We start from the raw sequence: 21098 nt of genomic DNA on the forward strand, positions 1-21098 counted from the left end.
TCCGCTGAAATCGATTAAATTGTTATGAGTATAATTGCTGGCAATGGGCATGATGTCTTGGGCGAGGAGCAGAAGAGCCACAATTTTCCACGAGGAAATAAATCACTGTGGATAGCTCATTTGAATCAAGCGTATCTTTGAACAACATAAAGCTCTTTGAGAGGAAAATGAATCGCGCGATAAAAACAAATCAGGAAGTTCAATTATCGCCGAAAGCAGCATTTTTAAATTGGGCTATTTGTCACTCTCTCATGAGGGGAAAATTGCGGCGCAGATGACTTTACAATGCGCAATCAGTGCGTCGAATTGAAATAAAAGCTGCCGCCACTTTTCCCAGCGCAAAGCGTGCTCGACACTCCATTATTTCAAACTACTGGTCGGCCAGACGAGAAAAGCGCGCCCGTTTGCACAGCTCTCCGCACAAATTCATTTTTGAAACAACCAGACGACGCTTTTTTAGAGTGAAAAGTTATTTTTACCGCATTTTGTCATATCATATTTCGCATAAATTAATTTAAAGTAGAAATTAGAGCTTTCCAGGCCAACAATTAGGACTATTTATAGCATTGTTGACTTGAACAAGTTTCTCTTTGAGTTAATTGTGTAGCTTTGCAACAGTTTATTTAAAGAAAACGAATTTTGATGAAAATTAACTAAATTGGGAAAAAATCGTGGTTTTAAATTTCGGAGACAATAATTATCAGCATACAAACGTGTGAGCTGAATTTCTCAAAAAAAAGGCAAAGCCTGGGACTTAAGATTTCCACAATTTTTTTTATGGAATTTCAAATAAAATTTAATGTAAAGTCAATTTAATTGAACGGCAGTGGAGAGTGCGTTGATTTATAATTAGGTTAGGCAACATGCACCACTTTCATGCCTGGCAAATTGCAAATTTTATTTTTCTACTGGAGCTTTTAGGCGACGCTATGGGACTGCTATTTAGAAATATTTTCTGATTCAATATAGCGAGAAAACATGAATGTTTTTTATGTCTTATAGACATACAAAAAGTTTCTTTGCAAGTTTAAGGAAAACTGATGAAATCAAGTGCAGTTAAGTTATTCTTTTTTCTTTTTATTTCTCATCCTGAGGGGGATTTTAAAATTAACTAAAATCTTTTTTACCGAAACCTTTGTAATTTATTTGGGACCAAAACCGTACATTTTTGCAAAAGATGAAAATTGTAGAGCACCATTTTTCCAGTATTGTTGGGCATTAAATGTTAGCTACTTACCAAAAAATTGAGACAACATTAAAACATGACTTTTAAATGTGTTTACGCTTCAGGTGTACAGAAAGGGTTCCCTTAGAAAAGAATTGCTTTTTGCACTCATCACATTCAAATTCAAGTGCTAGCAAATTGTGTTTCACTGCGAGGTGGTTTTTCAAATAAAAAGAGGAAGAGAAACTCTTTGGGCAATGGGCACAGTGCTTCAATTTGGCTTGGTTGTGCATCCTGTTAGAATGCAGTTGCAAGATTTTCGCACTTTTGTAGTACCTTTTGCAGGATTCACATTTGAATCCGAGAGCTTTGTGCTCCAAACCACGCCATTCGCGATTTCCATGTTTTCTTTTGAAGTGGCAAGCAAGCTTAGAAGACCATTGAAAGCTCTTTGAACACTTGGAACATTTGAACAGAGTTTCTCTGCACTTTTTGAGGTGCGATTGGTACATACCTGAACAATGGAATTTGTTTTTACAGCGAACACATGTCAGCTTTCTAATGTGTTTAGTATGATAATTAGCAGGAACTTGTAACGTACACATTTTGCAGCGTTTGAATATATGCTTTGAACGCATATGATTTGCCAAAATACCCTTCGTTGAGAACATTGCACCGCATTTGTCACACTTGAATGTTTTTTCTGTTTTGTGTTTTCTGGCAACGTGTCTTTGTAGGTCAAGTTGATTTTTTGTTTTGTGCTCGCAATATTCACAATCAATCATTTTTGCATCATCGTGAACAGAGTCAAAGTGAACCCTCATTTCAATTTGGGTTTTGAAAAACGAGACGCAGCCACGAAAAGCGCACTTGACTGCAAATTCACGATGCACCTTACGAACATGATTGTTGATATAACTATTTCCACTGAATTCCTTGCCACAAAAATCACATTTGAATATTTTCCGTTCTCTTGGTTTTTCATGCACTTCCTCATTGTGTTTTTCCCTTTCCTCGATTGTGTGAAAATAAGTTGCACAATTACGGTTTTCACATCTGAGATCATTTTTGTGTGTTTTCTTTACATGATGTGACAAATTCCGCAATAGCCTAAATAGTTTACCACAGTAGAGACATTTTTATTGTAAAATTACACTTTTCGCCGCTACTTATGCAGTTTTCGCCACCAATATTTTGATATGGGATCCTCTCCAGTCCTCAATGTTCTTAATTAGAACCCCATAAATAAGTTTGGGTGGCGGAAACTGTAAATCGGTGATGAAAAATATAATTTTTCCATGTAAATCGCGGTCGCATTTTTTGTACGCTTACGAGAATTTTTATTACACATTCCGATTCAATTGGCTTCGCATGGAAAATGGAAAAATATTATGCATGAACTTGACATACTTCTACCTTCCATTTTCCAAGCAAAGCTAATTGAAAAAAGCTTTTATTTATTTTTTTCTACGAGTCGCTCCCTTTTTTTAGCTTCAAGCCGTCCGCAGATGTTATGCACGACGGGAAAAGATACAATCGTTTAAGTTCTGCAGTTTGGGCTTCAAGATTGGCGGTGCTGGCATCGAATGAGAGAAAATTTTGTACCTGATATGATGGAAAACCAATAAATTTTAAAAATTTAACTAAATAAGTTTGTAATTATTTAAACAATTCCCAATTAAATCGCAGTAATAACATATTTTGAAATATTCTAGGAACAATCTGAGGTAATTTTAAGAATAACTTAGGGATAATATTTGTCACACTTAATATTGACCTTAAAATAATATTAGATTAACCAAAGAATGTTCCAGGATGATCCAAAAAGAATAATCCTATGTAAAGATTTGATACGCTAAATATGAATCCCAGATCAATCCAAAGATTAATCCATAAGTATATTCTGAGAATGTTCTAGGATCATTCTCTAGAGTTTTTTGAAACAAACCCCGGCAGAATAATCCTGGAACATTCTAAGGATATTCTCTTAAATTAATCTACAGATTAATCCAGTATCACGAAAAACCGTATCATAAGTTCATATATAATTAATTTTTTAGATTAATCCTGGGCGAAGTCGGTATATTCTTAGAACATTCTCAGGTGATATTTTTTTATGCGGGTATAGTGGCTATTTTTAGTTCAACAGTGAATAAAACCATCAAATCAAATCTAGAACTGTGGGTTCTATATAATTAAACTTTTTCTTGAATGTTAATTGTTTGTATTAATTAGTCGGTAAATATAAACGAGATGCAAATGAAGCTGAATTGATTTATTTTGAAGAATAAAAGGCGGGAGGGAATGAAACTGATTGAAATGGACGGCGGGTGGGCGGTCAGGGGTTGTTCTTGCACGCAAAATTTCTTGAGCAGAAAAAAAACAGGGCGAAACAATTGGGACGCGGGCGAGCGGAAAATTATGCGCGAGATGAAAAGTGGAATTCGATCCTTATTCTTGCTAGAGGGCCAAGATTCCTCAACCCTTTTTCCGGCTTGCCGTCCCGCAGTGCCGAGAAAAAAGTCTGTCAGCTTTTTGTTGTCCCGTCACTCTGCGGGTGCACGTTTTTATTTTTTAATTAATCGCTCGGTCGAGAGTTTGCTGCGGCTGCGCGGAAGAAAGTGAAAGCTGCGCTCATTCGAGCTATTGATTTACCGCTGCACCCTGGCTGCCGATAGCAAATTGGCCGATCTGTCTCGCGCTCTTTAATTATCAAACGTACGCCTTGACTGGCTGAAGCAGAAACCCTTTCTGTAAAATAATACAAATTTTTATTTAAAAATCCCCGTGAATTTTCTTTTTCTGGCTAAAAAGCACACTCTGAAGGGGGCGGTTATGGGCACGAAACGTGAAATTTGTGGCTCATTTCAGCACGAGCCAACAAATGCTGTCGACGCGGCCTCTTTCATTTCTCTTGATACCTGAATTCCGAAAATGCATATTTAAATTTAAAGAGATTTACCGTAATAATGGCACCTACATTTATATAATGTAGGATCGGTTCACACTTTGGCGCAGCTAAGGGACGCCGATTGTCTTGATTTTGAAAGCTTCAAATGATTGAAACAGAATAAATTATCACTTCAAACCCCTTGCGTGCATCAGAGGAGGTTGAAACTTGTCAAGCGAGAAGTAGATTTTGCAATTCTGATGATTAAAACCCGAGATTAGGCTTTGCAAACAATTACGAAAATTGCAAATAATTTTATTTTTCATAAATTTTGCAACTCCATATCTTGAGTTCTAAGCATCACAATTGCAAAAACAACCCACCATTATACTCGTCTCAATTAGTTCTGAGTAGCTAAAAAGTTAAATGGTGTTTTCTCTGCACCCCTAAATGGCCAAACAGCATGAAACAGTGATTGGCGCCGGACGGTGGTTGCTTGTTATCAAAATTTTAGCAATGGGGATGAAATTGGAAGGGTTTGTGCACACCCTGCACCTTTCAGCTGCTCAGACGAGTCTAAAGAAGGGTATTTTTAGCTACTGAGTTGCTCATTATCCAAGATTTGGAGGTGCTTAAGTATCCCAAATGTCCAAATATAGCATACACATTTCGTTAATTTTACAACTCTCGGGTTTTAACCATCATAATTGCAAAAACTTCCCTTCATTGAGCTCGTCTCAACTTTCTCTGACCGGCTGAAGGGGGTTTCAAGGGCTGACATAAATATTTTCGGTAAAAAAATTTGCCCAAAAATCAACAAACGCAATTTTTCCACGAAGATTTAATTTATTATTGCCCTTTAAAATATTAAAATGAATTTTTGACGCTCTAATTTAATAATTTGGATAAATCTTAGTGTCCAAAATCAGACGGAACTGTTTTTTGGCAAGTCATTTCAATTTATTAATTAATAAAACGTCCAGAACCAATTGAAATGTGATTTTGACAAGCTATTTAAATTAAAATTTGTCTCTTAATTGATTTAGATGTTTTCTTTTATATCCGATTTTCCAGCGAGAATGGAAACCCTAAAGAACAATAATGGTGCTTCAGGCACAAGCGGAAGCCACACTCGCCCGTTCGTCTGCTTTAATGAGCGCGGAGCGACGACGACGCAGCGATTGATGATGTTTGCAGCAGCATCACGATGCGGCTTTTGTTCCTGCGATTAGTCGGCGAAATCCGTTAGAGTTGTTGCTCCGACGCTTTGCTCAAGCCTCTCCCAGCGCCGCTTTGCAAGTCAATTACCTCTTTTCACGCACTCTGTTAGAGCAGCTAATATCGATTCCACCATTTCGCAGATCTAATCCACGTCTTTTTGTGAAAACCAGCCCCTGTTTGTAACACACACTACTTTGCCTCCAAAATATATTAAAAGCGTGTTTTGAAACCAGATGCTTGAAAGTTATTTTTAAAAAAATTAAGCACTCTTTTCTTTCTAGCATCTATGCTACACGAGTACTTTTGAATCTCTTAAAGTCTCTTTTCAATGCTTTTATAAGTCCGTTAAAAATTTCAAACTTTCCCCAACTAGGCGAATTCAAGAGTGCGTTGCAACTCCTAAGGGTGGCGCTTCAATCGCCCTGTTTCACCTGCAACCTTCCATCTTCCAGGTTCAGGTAGTCTTGTTGAAATGTCGATTCAAAAGGCGCTGTGCTTCATCTGCGAGCGTCCAACAGCGAACGGCGCTGTCCTCGCTGTCCACGTGGACAAGGACAAATTGCAGAAGTGGTTTCTCAACGTCTGCGACCATGAATTGGCCGAGGAAACCGAGGATGAAGATCTGATTTGCTACTTTTGTATCTGGCATGCCGAGTTAGTCCCCAAAGGAATTCAAGAATTTTTATTTTTTATTTGAGGAATTTTCAATTAGGTTTCTCTGGAAATCCAATGGAATGTCAGACGAGTCTTTGGTTTGGTGGCCCAGGAATTCAGATTATTCGGACGAAGCAGCAAAGGAGCTGCGGAATTACTATTTTGGTAAACTATTCACACTTTGGAAGCCCTAAATAGCTAGTTTTATTTTGTATTCTGTCATAGAGGGGAAATTGGAGCAGTGTTGGGTGCAGTTGGAGAAAATTGAGCTGCCGGAAAGTGACGACAAGGGAAAACAAAACGTTGAAATTGAAATACGGCCGAGGCGATGGAAGTGCATCTACTGCGGGAAAAGATATAAATATTCTTCTGACATGTCTAAACATATGAAGAAAGTGCACAAGGATGCCATCAGATGTGAAAACCGAAGCTGTGTGACTTATTTCCACACTCTTGAAGAAAAAGAAGAGCACAGCAAGAATGTCCACAAGAAACCAAAAACATTCGATTGCATTTTTTGTGGAAAGGAATTTGAGGGACCACAAAACTACAACCAACATATTCGCCACGTTCACAAAGAGTTTCCTGTAAAATGCTCTCATAAGGGTTGCTTGTCATTTTTCAAAACAAAAATCGAAATGAAAACTCACTTTGACTCTGCTCACGGGAAAGATGACGAGGCAAAAATGTTCAAATGCAATGATTGCGATTACAAAGCAAAGGAAAAATGTACTTTGAAACGGCACATAGCTAGAAAACACTTGCTCAAATCCACGAAATGTAAAATGTGTGAAAAACTGTTCTCCGGTCGATCTGAATTGAGAAAACATGTAAAACGCTTTCACATTTTCGAGGTTTGTGCTTTCTGCAAAATGGTTATGACTGCTCATTACAAGAAATATCATCATATGAAAATAAAAAAGTGCAATCGCTGCAAGAGCAAATTCCAATGTTTAGGTTTGTATAAGTCTCACTTGAAATCTTGCAAAAATCAGAAAAATTGTTAAAAAATGAATGTGGAATACGATATCAAAATGGCTCCTTGGAAACGTCTAAACTCAACTAAATTTCAATCAAAATGTTTATTTTTTCTCTCTTTATTTTGTTCGTTGGAAAAACAATAAATTTTAACGCGAAAACCATTTCATCGATACAGATTTTAAATAAAAAATATTACAATTTCCGAAATTTTTCTGCATTTTCATTTATGTCAGTTTATGTCAAAGAGTGAATAAATAGGGGACACTTTTGAGTGGTGCGTTTTGATTCCAAAATAAAATGGTGGTGAGTGACGTGTGTCAAAAGCAGTGCTGGCTTAAATTTTGGCGCGGGGGAGTTCTCTTGAGCTGCGATTAATTGGCCGTCAAATAAAAAAAAACACCAATCACGGCCCTGATTGCTGGCTGCGAGCGAGCGGCCAACAAATTTTTGAATTACTCAAATTGAAAATTTTTTGAATTACTCAAAAATTAATTCAAATTTAAAAATAACTCAAGACGATCATATTATGCAGTTCTAACGTTTACTAGAGGTAGAAATTGAGCGGAAATTTTATTTTTTAGTTCAAAAAATTAGGAAAAATGTACTGTAATTTTTTCTAATAATTAAAATTTATGTAATGGAAATAACCATAGTACAATTAATCGTGTCACATATAATTTTAATCAACGCAATAAACTAAATTTTGTTGTCTTTATTTTCATTTTGCAGAGGCAAAAGGATGCAAAAATTTGATTTAACTTCACTATGATTGTAAGAGGACAAATGAAAATTATCACATTCATTTGCAAATCAAAAATGGTTTTAATTAGAGATTTTCATGAAACAAAAACTAAACGAAGTATGCAATTTTGTTTGTTTACAAAAATACGCCCATCAAAAAGAGAACCTCTCCCGCGCAACAGCTGCTTGCGTGCGCCCTTCAAAAGAGACATTGAGAAACCAAGTCTCCAATTCTTCCTTGTCCACGCGGACAGCGAGGACAACGCCGTCCGCCGTTGTTCGCTCACAAATCAAACACAGCGCCTTTTGATTCGACATTTCAACAAGACTACCTGAAACCTGAACCTGAATGAAAGATAGAAGGTTAAGGTGGCTGCAGCTTGGCGATCAGAGCGTCACTTTGTCAGGAAACTATAATAAAAATCATTTTTAGCGAAAAATTTTATTTAAGACCGAATTTTATTAAAAATGAATTAAATTGTAGCATGATCTAAGAAAACAGCTGTCCTAAAATTGAGTAGACAATATGTTTAGGTTTTACCATGCCAAAAGCGTGAATATATTCGTGCAGGATTCATCTGATCACACAAAAAGCCCGTTTGGCAGAACAAGGAGGCGCTGGCAATAAGTCATTTCAGTTATTTGGTCTGGCTAATCTGGTCCACTCGGCGCGCGCGGTGTTTTCCTTTTTTGCTGCCGTTCTCGGGACGCAAGGTGCACGCGGCAGCAACTTTCTCGGCTCGTTCTTCACCTTTTTATGCTCCCCGTCGCACATTTCTCGCCCCCGAGAGCAGGGTGTGTGGAGATACACGGGGGTGAGCAGCGCAAGCGGCAACACGTTATGAATAGTGATCGCACGGTGCCAAAGGTGCCGCCGGATAAAACCTGCCGGGCGCCTGTGTTACCGCTAATTCGAGAGAAGAATTTGCTCTTTCTCTAGGACTTGTGCAATATCATATCCACCGACATGTGCTAATCTCGGAGAAACAGATCGGTGTATTGCATAGAATAAAACGAAAATGAATCGAATTTTATTTTTTTATCTTTCTGTCAGGACTGAGAGTTGTGTGCCAGATTTTATCATCTCCTTAAGGGAGAATTGCTTTTAGAAGTAGCTTTGAAAACAGATTTATTATGTTCTACTCGAAAATCTAGTTCAAAAGTTCTGAGTCCCCGTCCTCTGATTGGAGGTTTGGATGTATTTACATTCTACCAAAAGGTCCTTGTAACAAACAAAATGCCACTACGTCACAGAAATAATTACACTTATTTGCTATAGAGGAAAATTCACCGTTGCTCCACACCCTACAGATTAATAACAAATTAACTAAGTATTAATTGATTCTGATTGATTTCAATTCAAAAACAGCTATACCGACAAACTTTACAGAAATGTGACCGTTTTTACAGAACATAAATTGTAAGATCTTCCCTTCTTCCTCATTTTAAAATTTAATTTTAGTAAATATTTCGTTACAGCGGCAAAAAGGCCGGCCGCATCTCGCTTGCAGGATACGACCTCTGCGCACGATTACTCCAAGAAAATATTAAAGATTGCGAGCAAAGTGAATTGCACAACTGGCGCATTTTAAAATTTTCTTGGCCGTCAAGTCTAATGCGATTTGGAGCCGCTTGTATGTGTAGCTGTTTACCAATTTAATGATTTATTCAAATGAGATGGAGGTCACAACAAGCTTACGAATTTAATGAAAATTGTATTAACTTTTAATAAATGAATTTTAATTTAAGATTTACATGTGTTTTTTTCTGGTTACCAACTTAAAAACTGTTGATGAAACGACTGTTTATTCAAATTTTACCGCTGTTTTAATGCAATTTGGTACCTGAGAGCGGCGCTCCGACCCCCTAGCCACCTGCAACCTTCCATCTTATTTCACTCAGGTTCAGGTGGTCTGTCTGAAATGTCGATTCAAAAAGCGCTTTGCTTCATTTGCGAGTGTCCGACGGCAGACGGCGCTGTCCTCGCTGTCCACGTGGACAAAGAAAAACTGAAGACTTGGTTTCTCAATGTCTGTGGACACGAGTTGGCTGAGGAAATCCAAGACGATGACCTGATTTGCTACTTTTGTCTCTGGCACGCCGAGTGAGTTCTTAATAGAAATTCAAGGAATATTTTTCTTTATTGAGGAATTTCCTCTCAGGTTTCTCTGGAAATTCGATGGGATGTCAGACGACATGGTTTGGTGGGATTTGGATTTGGACGACGCAGCAATAGAGCTGCGGAAGAAATATGTTGGTGAATTGATAACGAACTCTGGAGTTTTAAATTTTATTCATTTTTATGCAATTTCAGAGGGTAAATTGGAGCAGTGTTGGGTGCAGTTGGAGACAATTGAGATTCCGAAAATTGCTGACGGTGAAGAGAGACGAATAATTTTTGAAGCTGAAACACAGCCGAAACGATGGAAATGCATCTACTGCGGGAAAAGATATAAATATACAAGAGATTTGTCAGCACATATGAAGAAAATGCACAAGGAAGCAATCAGATGTGAAAACCAGCGTTGTGCCACTTATTTCCACTCGCTTGAAGAAAAAGAAGAGCACACAAAGAATGTCCACGAGAAACCAAAGGAACGAGAAAAACTCAATTGCCGTTTTTGTGGAAAGGAAATTGAGGGACCAAAAAACTACAACCAACATGTTCGCCAAGTTCACAAAGATTTTCCCGTAAAATGCTTTCAATATGGTTGCCTATCATTTTTCAAAACAGAAATTGAAATGAAAACGCACTTTGACTCTGCTCACACGAATGATGACAAGGCAAGAATGGTCAAATGCAATGATTGCGATTACAAAGCAATGGAAAAATCTAATTTGGAAATGCATATAGCTTTCAAGCACTTGCCGAAATATATTAAATGCAAAGTTTGTGAAAAAATGTACTCGACTGAATTTAGTCTAAGATTGCATGTTAATCAGGTCCACAATTTCAAGGTTTGTCCATATTGCAAATTGGATGTTTCTGTCAATTGTATGAACAGTTTTCACCTGAATGTTAAAAAGTGCTCCCTCTGCAATAGCAAATTTGAATGTTCTGGTTTGTACCAATCGCACTTGAAGTCGTGTAGAAAGAGACAATTCAAATGTGACAAGTGCTCAAAATCATTCAAATTCAAATACAGCCTTGCTTGTCACAATAGAAAAAAACACAATTGGTGAATGTGATGCAGAACACAATTAATGCCATTACCCAGATTCGATAGCAATGTATGTTCTTTATTTAATTGATATTTTAGTATCTCTGTTAGAAATTAACTCTTCATCACAATAAAAATGATAAATATTAGTTTTAGAGACGAGATGACATTTATTTAAATATCCGGTTCCCTCCAAAAACAAAAATTTATTTTTAACAAAGTTTGAAAGTGTGTCCAGAGTGTAGCATGTTGTACACACCGGTTTTCGTTAGATTACCAAAGTTAAGCAACTATAATAAATGCAGTCAGTAGGTGGATGGGTGACCGCCTGCATGACGGCTGCATAACTTTAGGCCGACTCTCCCTACTTGCTGGTTTGCACCTTTCCAGCATCCCGGTCCAAAGACAGGGATATGTAGCAAAAGAAAACTTTAACTTTTGATTTTTTTACTATTATGATAATATTGTCTTATTTTCCTGTTCGTATCATTTCCAGTGCATATATTTTTAAACAAATCAGTCTCTATATTGGCTCTTGAGGAATTTTTTTTTTAATTATGAAGCCACTGCAAAAGGGTTGTTCAAAAGAAAATTCAATGATTTGAGATAACATATCAGATAAGATTTGTTATCTGCTGGCTAACGCTAAATTTAAATAAAAGTGAGTTACACATTCTTATATTTTGCAGCATTTTTGTCATTTTATGTCAAAGAGTGAATAAAGCGGACGTTTTTGAGTCACGTGTTTCTTCCAAAATAAAAAAGCGGTGAGTGAAACGCGTCAAATTCAGTGATGGCATCCATTTTGGCGCGGCAAATACGTCCGCGAGAATGCCCTTGAACCGCGATTTATTGGTCTACAAATAAATAAACGGCTGCGAGCGATGTTAATTTTATAGATCATAATGTATTAAAAAACTCCTGTTAAAGGGGCAATTCGTTATGTATACCTCAATTCTCTTCTAAAATAATGTTGTTCTCTACTAGGAGGGTAAGCGAATCGAAACTCTTGTTGATCATCAGAAAATAAGCGTGCCAGTAGCCACAAAACTGTGTTCACTTTTAGAAATTTATGTATTTTTTGGTGACTGCTGAATTTTGTTTGTAGAGTAGACGCCAACTGCGTGGTTACACCAGTAAATATAAACAGTATTTAACAGCGGGGGACAGATGTGTGATAAAATTGGTTCCCACTGCCTAGATCCAAGATGGCGTCTGAATGTGGGAAACAAAAAGCTCTCTTTGGATTGCCGTACGAGTGTCGAGAAATTGTTTTTACGATCCAAAAGACACAATTAGTAAAAGTGATGCAAATTAAATGTCACAATATTGACCAAAACTTGGTTCTTTTCACGCATTTTCACGTTACCATTTTTTCGCGCCACACTCCACCGGACGCCATATCTGCGCGTCACACGAATCTGGCCCCCGCTGGTATTTAAAACAATAGAAACCCGTAACTTTATTAAACAAAACTAACCAACAGCATGCAATTTATGTTGTACAAATGATGACACAATTATAATTATTAAAAAATCAACATTCTATTAAAAATTTCAACTGAAATAAAATATGAAAGGACCAGAATTTTATTTTTCGTCAATCACATTTTTATTTAAAACACTCAATTACTCTCTCAGATATAAATACCAGGGAATATATTCTGCTAAAATGTTATTTACAAATTTCGTTACTTCAACAAAACCGCAGTTGATGTTTTCTTATTTACCAAATGATAAATAAATTTCGTTAATTTTTGCACTGTAAAATTGATAAAATTGGTACAAGTTTAAATTATATCTATTTTTCTTGTTTATTCCAATTTTCTGTTGGTGAGAACAAATACAAAAATTGGACTGAATTTTCACTCGAGGAATAATAAAACACCTGACTGGTTCTCGTTTGTTTATCGTTTTTCGACAAATTTCAGCGCTCCCATTGGCCAATGAATCTACCGAGTCAATTAAAAAATCAGAAAGTTGCAGCGACTACCTTTTGCTCCCACTCTATCACCTGTATAAGGCGACCCCTCTGTGCGCTAGCGAGCGGGGAGGAGGTCAAGGTAAGTTAGGCCGTCGCGGGCGGCGGTCGTCGTTTCGTATAATAAAACTCAAGTGCTCAAATGATAAGAGGAGTTGTTTGATTGCTTGAGATCACCTGAAGAAGAGTAAGTTGACTTAAAGCAATTCATTGGAATAACGTAAATCTCCATATTTGTGCACTGTCCGTCTGACAGTGACGGAGTTCGAGGACACCGCCTGTCGACCACGAGATCGACCAAGGCGAGTGTCCGGCTCTGGGTGCCGCAGACCAGCCGAAAGAGTCCAAATTCAGTTTAATCGCGGGAACTCCCACGAGAGAGTTCCCGCAGCCCAAAAGCAGAACAGGCTAGATCTGGGCGCCGGCTCTTCAAGCCGCGCCAGATAGTAACGCGTAGCACAAGTTCCCTAGACACGCGCGTTACATTTGGGGGCCTGTCCGCTGCGTGTATTGCACCCGCAGTTTGAGACCGGGCATTAGCTGTTTTAAATTGGGCAGCTGAAACGCTCAGAAAGGCTGCGCTCATAGAAGAGCGTTAAGCTGAGTCGAGCACCGCACGTTATTAAATAGCGTGCGGTAGAAGTAGTAAGCTCCAAAACTGATTTGGACTTCGAAGGCATGAGTCACACCGCAGAGATGGACTCCACGAGGACCCCAGAAAAAGGGGACTCGGATATCACTGTGACGGGCCTTGAGCCGTCAGGAACAGTAAACATTGACAGTACGCATTTCTCCCTAAGTGAAAACCACGCGGGGATAGATCATGCAAAAGCGCATGATGAAAACACAACAGGGGCCACTGGAACAGGTTTCCGGGCACCCGAAAAACCACCCTTTGGACCACGAGCTCCAACAGGGGACGAAATTAATGAGGAAACGCAATTTTCCATGTACAAAATGATCCACATTCAGCATTTGGATCAAATGATGCGCTTGATGATGAGGCATAAAATTGCGCCAGAAGAGATAGTGCAAACATTATCTCAATCAAGTGGTGGTCCACAATACGCGCCCCAAGCGACATCAAGCCCAATAAACCAAAATTTGGGCCAAAACCAGAATTTGGGAATTGCGTCGCAATCCACAGGAATTCAGATTACGCAACCTGCAACAGTCTCATATGCACCGTCAGCCGCATTTCACGCATTCCCAAATACCCTGAGTGCCAACCAGGGAAGCTTTTCTCCTGCGCAAAACGCGCAGGCGACGCTGTTCAAGCTTGCAAAAATTCCAGTGCCATCATTTTCTGGCAGAGCTGATAAAAAATCGCCTTACGAATTTATCAGGCAAATAAAGCAAATTGCTATCGCTCATGGAATTTCCCTACTGCAGCTAGTGCAATATCGACTCCCCACAGCGCTAGTGGAGGAGGCTGCCAACTGGTTTACCATTTATAGCCATACCTTTACTTCTTGGGACCAGTTTGAACAAGCGTTTATGCAAGAATATTGCGCGCCTGACTACAAAGAGCAGTTAAAAAGGGACCTGGAGAAACGCTTCCAGCACGCAGAAGAACCACCATCAGTCTTCTTGCATAAAATCTACCTGATGTGCAAACAGATCGACCAAAACTACCCTAACGCTGACATAATAAAAAAGGCGATTTCCCTGTTACACCCTGAATATAGGCGTTATACAGTAGGACGCGTATTTACGTCAGTGGCAGAACTAGATGAGTCATTAAAGCTAATTCAGGCAGAATTATATAGGACAAAAACTTACCGTCCGCCTCCACCAGCTGCAGACTTTGCAGAGCCTGCATTTGCTTACCGTGGACATCCAAAACAGTACCCTCAGGTCCACAATAATCAGCCGCAAAGTCGATTTGGTACTCAAACATCACTGCAGCCAGTTACGTTGCGGTCCCTGAACCCTCAGATGCACAGGGGCTACAACCCCGGCGTGCGTCCTGCAATGCAGGGTCAACCTTTGCAAGGACAAAGGTTACAATTTGGCCAAAATCGTGGTACAACACAACAATTACCAAACAGAGTGAATTTCCAACAACGCTCTGGCACACAACCACAGCGCCTTCCAATGGCTGCAGGACAAGGTTCCGCAGGAAGAGGCCAACTCGCCTTAACATGGAGGCCATCAGGTCCAACTGGCCAGACACCCCGCCAGTCAGATCAAGGCCATAAGATGGTCAATGCACTGAATAAAACTGCAAACAACGCTCAAAATTACAACCATTTCAAAGGAAATAAACAAATAGTAAGAGCAAAGGCAGGCGAGTTAGGTCAACTTGCACATGACCAAGAAGGCGCTCAGTCCCATGAGTTGCAGCAATACCAGCAAGAGGCTGAATATTATGATGGTGCCTCTAGTTATGATTACGAGTATGATCCCAACACTGAGCAGTACATTGAATACTATGACGAAAGCTATGCTGTTGAAGAACAAGCAGAGCAAGGGCCTGCTGAGAGCGAGTCAAAAAACGAGTAGGCCAGCCTGTTCCACGTGAGCCAAAATTAGAAAGAGCACAAAAACAAAAACCACAAAATGGCAAAGATACAACTCGAGTGCGCAAAGACCAATTAAACAGGAAGTTAAGGAAAATTTCTTTACCAAGTCGGCTTCCATCTGGGTCTAATGAACAAACAATTGTTGCAAAACCAATGCTCAAAGTGCGCATTTTAGGCAGGAAATATTCCGCTCTACTTGACACAGGCTCAGACATTTGTATATTGGGACAGGCTGTATTTGAGAAGCTTAAAGCTAAAAACACTACTGTGTGGCACACAAACAAACAAATAAAAATGATCAATGGATTAACAGATTTACTGGGTGGGATGACAATTAAAATTCACACACCTGCAGGCACTTTTGTGCAGAATTTCTTTGCTGTGCCAGACAATTCAGAGCAAGTTTTACTTGGGAGAGATTTCTTGCGGCAAGCAAAGATTGCTGTCACACCCACTGGCTGGTTCCATACAAGTACTCCCAATGAGGAACATCCATTCTCAAAAGCTATGCCTCTGAAAAACGGAAAACAATGTAGAAATGCAATGCTAAGCGACCAGAAGGAGCAATTACAAACCTTGCTAGACAAAATAGAGTGCGACTCGAAGAATCAGATCGCTCAAATTGTCACCATTTTCCAATCCAAGGGCGTTTTTTCAGAAAAGCCAGGGCTTGCAAAAGGCGTTGAGCAAGTCCTTCAAGTTCAAGAAGGCCCACCATACCAGGCACCACTGCGTCCTATGAATGCAAAAATGAGGAAGATATTAGAAATCAAAGTCAATGAGCTACTCGAGGATGATATAATAGAGCCCTCAAATTCAGACTTTTTATGTGCCCCAGTTTTGGTCAAGAAAAGTCAAAATGTAAAAAAGCAGCAAGACAAAGAACCCCCTGATAAATCTATACAACAGCAAGCGCAAGAGGAAGCTGAAGCATACCGCCTCTGCATAGACAGTCGCCCCATTAACTCAAGATTAATTGGAGTAGAGCCTTACAACATTCCCCCTATGGATTACATCTTTGCTCAACTTGCAGGAGCAAGATATTTTTCAATTTTAGATTTGAAATCTGGATTTTTCCAAATCCCAGTGAACCCAAACAGCAGAAAATATCTAGCTTTTCGCACCCATAAGGGATGTTTTCAGTATAAGAGGGCCAGTTTTGGTATAGCCTCCACTCCATTTACCTTTCAACGTTATATGGACTCAGTACTAGGCGAATTATATTGGCAAAGCGCGTGCTGTTACTTTGACGACTGCATTATTTTCTCTAATGATTTAGATGAGCATGCTAAACACCTTGAAGAGGTGCTGTGTCGTTTGCATGAGGCTGGTTTAACAATAAATCCAAAGAAAGTAAGATTTGCAGCCACGGAGTTAAAAATTCTGGGACACATTGTCTCCCAGGGTGAATTAAAAACTGACCCTAACAAGCTAAAGGCGATTAAAAATTTCCCTGCGCCAAAAACAAAGAAGCAATTATTGCGCTTTTATGGAATGTGCGTTTTCTTGAAAAATTTTATTCCAAGAATGGCGCTTATTGCGAAACCTCTCACTAGACTCATGGGAGATGTGCCATGGAAATGGGACCAAGAACAAGACAAAGCCTTTGAGACTTTAAAAACCCACATTTGCTCAGACCAATGCACTCTTGCGCTGCCAGATCTAAATAAAAAATTTACGATTATCACAGATGCAAGTAAAACTGGCATAGCAGGATGCCTAATGCAAGAACAAAAAGGTAAACTCTGGCCAGTAGCGTATACTTCACGAGCATGCACAAAATTGGAGCAAAATTTTTGCACAACTGAATTGGAATTGCTAGCGATTGTGCATTCGTGCATGAAATTCAACTCTTACATAGAATTTGCGGAGATTGAAATACAGACAGATCATAGTGCGATAAAAGATATATTTTACATGACTGACGCTTCTGGACGCGTTAAGAGGTGGCTTATGAAAATTTCCCACCTCAATGCTCTTATAACATACCGTAAAGGGAAGGCCAACCAGCTGGCGGACGCTCTGAGTCGCGCACCTGACGCCTCTTCCAGTCCAATTTCACCAGCGGATGATTGGCGAGAGGAAGAGATCCCTTTACACGAGTGCAGAGAGCCAAAGTTGCGTTTTGCTGATAATTGTAGCTCTAAAGCGCCAGATCACCGCTGCACTCGCTGCTCAGACGCAGAGCCGCCCACTCAGGTGCCGGTTTCTGCAGAGGAGTCAGTCTCACGCGACGCTAACAGTCAAAAGTCAAGCCAAGAAAAGCCACACGGGCCGGAAACACCAAAATGCAATTTGGCGCCCAAGGACAAGTCAACTCTGAAAAAGGTCCAAAACGTTAGACACAAGATCAAGGTAAAAATGAAAAAACCAAATCCATGGCCAAAGCGGAAATTCATGTCAAAGTTGATTTTCCCTCATAGGCGCGCATTAAAAAATGGCCCAAATATCTTAGACTCTTGCGTGGCGCAGGTGAATTCATTTGCAAATTTTCCAACTACAGCTGCAGAATGGGCTGCAGAGCAGGCAAAAGACCCAAACACTACCATTCTAAAAACACAAGTTGAAAATAACAAAAATGAAAAGTTTTCCATACAGAATGCAAATTTGCTTTGTAAAAATCACAATGACAGACACCTTATAGTGGTCCCTCCTCACATGAGAAAAATTATCCTTCAGATGTGTCATGACTCACTAATAGGCGGTCACTTTGGCGTAGCAAAGACAGCACAACGGATTTCACGAGATTTCTGGTGGCGGAAAATGAAAAGTGATGTAATAAACTGGGTACAGTCATGTGATATTTGCCAACGAATAAAGCCTAGAAATAGGCGGAATTTTGGTTATTTCACATCGAAACCAGAAAAATGCGTAGGTCACGAAATTAGTATTGACGTTATTGGCAAGCTGCCAAGAAGCGCTAAAGGAAATTCGTACGCTCTAGTGATTCAAGATAATTTTTCCAAGTGGATAGAAATCTATGCAATTCGCGCGGCAACATCTCGCGTGTTACTTGAAAAAGTTCTCTCATACATGGCGCGGAACGGTTTTCCAACAAACATTCGCTCAGACAATGCTAGGGCTTTTGTCAATAAAATTTGGAATTTTGTCTTTAGTCATCTGGGCATTAAACACAAACTAAATGCGCCATACCGGCCACAGAGCATGGTAGTTGAAAGAACGAACAGAGAAATTAAACTGAGGATAAAGGCATTCGCACAAAAACACAAAGACTGGGACGTGTATTTAGAAATGTTCGGTTTTTGCTTGAGATCCAATGTGAACCAATCAACAAAATTCACGCCTAATGCACTCCATCTGGGCCGCGAGTTAGAAAACCCATTTACTCCCAAAGATCTGGTACAAGTACAACACATCTCACCCGCCCTTTATGCTTCAAAGCTAGTACAACGGATGAGAGATGCGCAAAAATATGCATGCGAGAGCATAACTAAAAGCAAACTGGCCATGGCAAAACAATACAATAAAACCCGCACAACTCACCCTTTTCAATTAGGCAACTTGGTTATCTATGATATTCATCCATTGTCCAACGCGGCAGCAAAGTTCTCAGCTGGTTTGGCAGCCAAACGGTCCGACACGGTCTATCAGATAATTCAGCAAATTGGCGAAAACAGTTTTAAACTGAAGCCTGTTGGCGAAAAGAGTAATGATAAAATCATACTCGCAAACGCGGACCAAATAACGCTCTATACGAGTCGCGCGTTGCACCTGCTGTAAAACATTCTGACATGACATAACGGCGGAATCGAGAAACAGTTGTTAAATTTAATTAAACTCACATTTAATAAAAAATTTCAAGCATTGAAAAGCGAAACACTAAACTTATATGTAAACACAAGTCAGCTGAAAACAAAACAAACAACTACGCCCCCGGCGCAGATTGGCTGTTTTGAACACCACTAAAATAATACAAGCGGCAATCATAACCACGTGACTGCAGTGCAGAGTGCAGTGCACGCAGCCAAGCTCACCTAACAGCGAATTCTTGGAAAAATTCCTTCTGTCAGTGAATTCCCGAACGGCGTCACTTGCGGAATAATTCTCTAAGTACCAAGCGGCGAAAAAAAATTCGGTTCTTTTTCTGCATCTAATTTGTGAGTATTAAATTTTGATAACATAGAAATTTCATCTTTATTAGACCAAAAATTTTTTTTTTCTTATAGTCATATTTACCGCCATGAACCCAACCGGTTACAACCCATGGGTGACGCAAGGCTACTTCACCCCTAATTACACTCCTCCAGTGGTACCTTTTCCCCACCGGGGTAGCTTCAGGGGCGGCCGTGGACACAACCGCGGCCGGCGCAACGAGAAGAAGCCATACTCTGGCCACAAACAAGCACGCGATACCCAAGTCCAGCCAGCTGCGTCAACTACGCAGCGTCATCCCCATCGCCCGTTCTTTTCCACTCTTCAGCCCTGGGAAAAACTTGCAGGAGTCCCAGACAAACTGGACCGCAAGGCATATGATGGCCCAACCCCGACACCACCAGACTCCCTTTGGATCTCGGTGCCCCCCCAACTTGAAAAGCTGAACCCATATGCTCTGTATGGATTATACAAATCCCTGGGTAAAGCCACAGACGAAGATGAGCAAAAGCTCGCAATCAAGAAGGGCTTGGCCACCTTCGCCGTCCAGGCCCTGCGCACCAAGCGGCTTGCGGACCTGGATGACGAGTCGACTAAGCTCTACGAGACTGTGATGCGCGGGGATAGCACCAAAGAGGAAGAGATGCTTCTCCATATCAAGCACACCAGCCGCAAGATTCAGCGACCTGATACCCTGCCAGGCGCTGACACTGAGATGCTCGATGAGGATGATGAAACTACCACACAGCTGTGCACCATATTAAAATCCCTGTTGTCAAAGTCAAAAGAATATTAGCACGGTAAAATGAGTTTTTTCTCCTAACCTTTTCCTCTGTTTCGCGAAATTAAAATTTATAATCCGTCACGAATCCCCTAATGCATAAAAAAAAACCCAGTGAACTGCACAATTTTGTTTTGTTTTGTTGTTGTTCATAACTTTAACTGTACATTGTCATTCCAGAAGTTTAACTACACCTTCTTAGCTGTTTTTCTCCCCGTACCTGTCCTACCATCACCGCCACAACATGACCTCAACACCCAGCCACCGGACATCATCAATTCCTGTTTTCTCCACAACGTCAACCCTGCGATACCACCGACCCACCAACCTGAGGTCTTCCGCCATCACCTGAGTAAGACCTTCGACAACTACACCACCCTTTTTCCTGCCTTATACCAACCATCAGCGACGAGCCACCGTCACACCGCTGCTGCTGCTCTCCGCGAGTCGTCTAAGTGCAAAGAACTTTTTACGACGCTAGTGAATTTTTTTTTCTCTCCCCAAATTCCCAACGTAACCAAATGTAACGCGCGTGTCTAGGGAACTTTGTGCTACGCGTTACTATCTGGCGCGGCTTGAAGAGCCGGCGCCCAGATCTAGCCTGTTCTGCTTTTGGGCTGCGGGAACTCTCTCGTGGGAGTTCCCGCGATTAAACTGAATTTGGACTCTTTCGGCCGGTCTGCGGCACCCAGAGCCGGGCACTCGCCTTGGTCGATCTCGTGGTCGACAGGCGGTGTCCTCGAACTCCGTCACTGTCAGACGGACAGTGCTCAAATGCGGAGGATTACGTAATAAATGAATTGCTTTAAGCCAAACTTACTATTATTCAGGACGGTCTCAAACAATTATACGACTCCCTTATAATTTGAACACTTGAGATTCTTTA

At 40.2% G+C, this 21098-nt stretch overlaps 1 long non-coding RNA gene across 1 annotated transcript; it reads right to left on the minus strand.

Moving 5' to 3' along the window:
- Positions 1 to 12799: 12799 nt before the first annotated feature.
- On the minus strand, positions 12800 to 16454 carry LOC135944111 (uncharacterized). The gene is made up of 4 exons (XR_010575279.1): positions 15894 to 16454; positions 15668 to 15831; positions 14838 to 15017; positions 12800 to 14780 (listed from the first exon to the last, which is right to left on the minus strand). It is a non-coding gene; the product is annotated as an uncharacterized LOC135944111 (long non-coding RNA).
- Between the last annotated feature and the right edge of the window lie 4644 nt (positions 16455 to 21098).

This window comes from Cloeon dipterum, chromosome 4 (genome assembly GCF_949628265.1).
Source record: "Cloeon dipterum chromosome 4, ieCloDipt1.1, whole genome shotgun sequence".
Classification (NCBI taxonomy): Eukaryota; Metazoa; Arthropoda; class Insecta; order Ephemeroptera; family Baetidae; genus Cloeon; species Cloeon dipterum.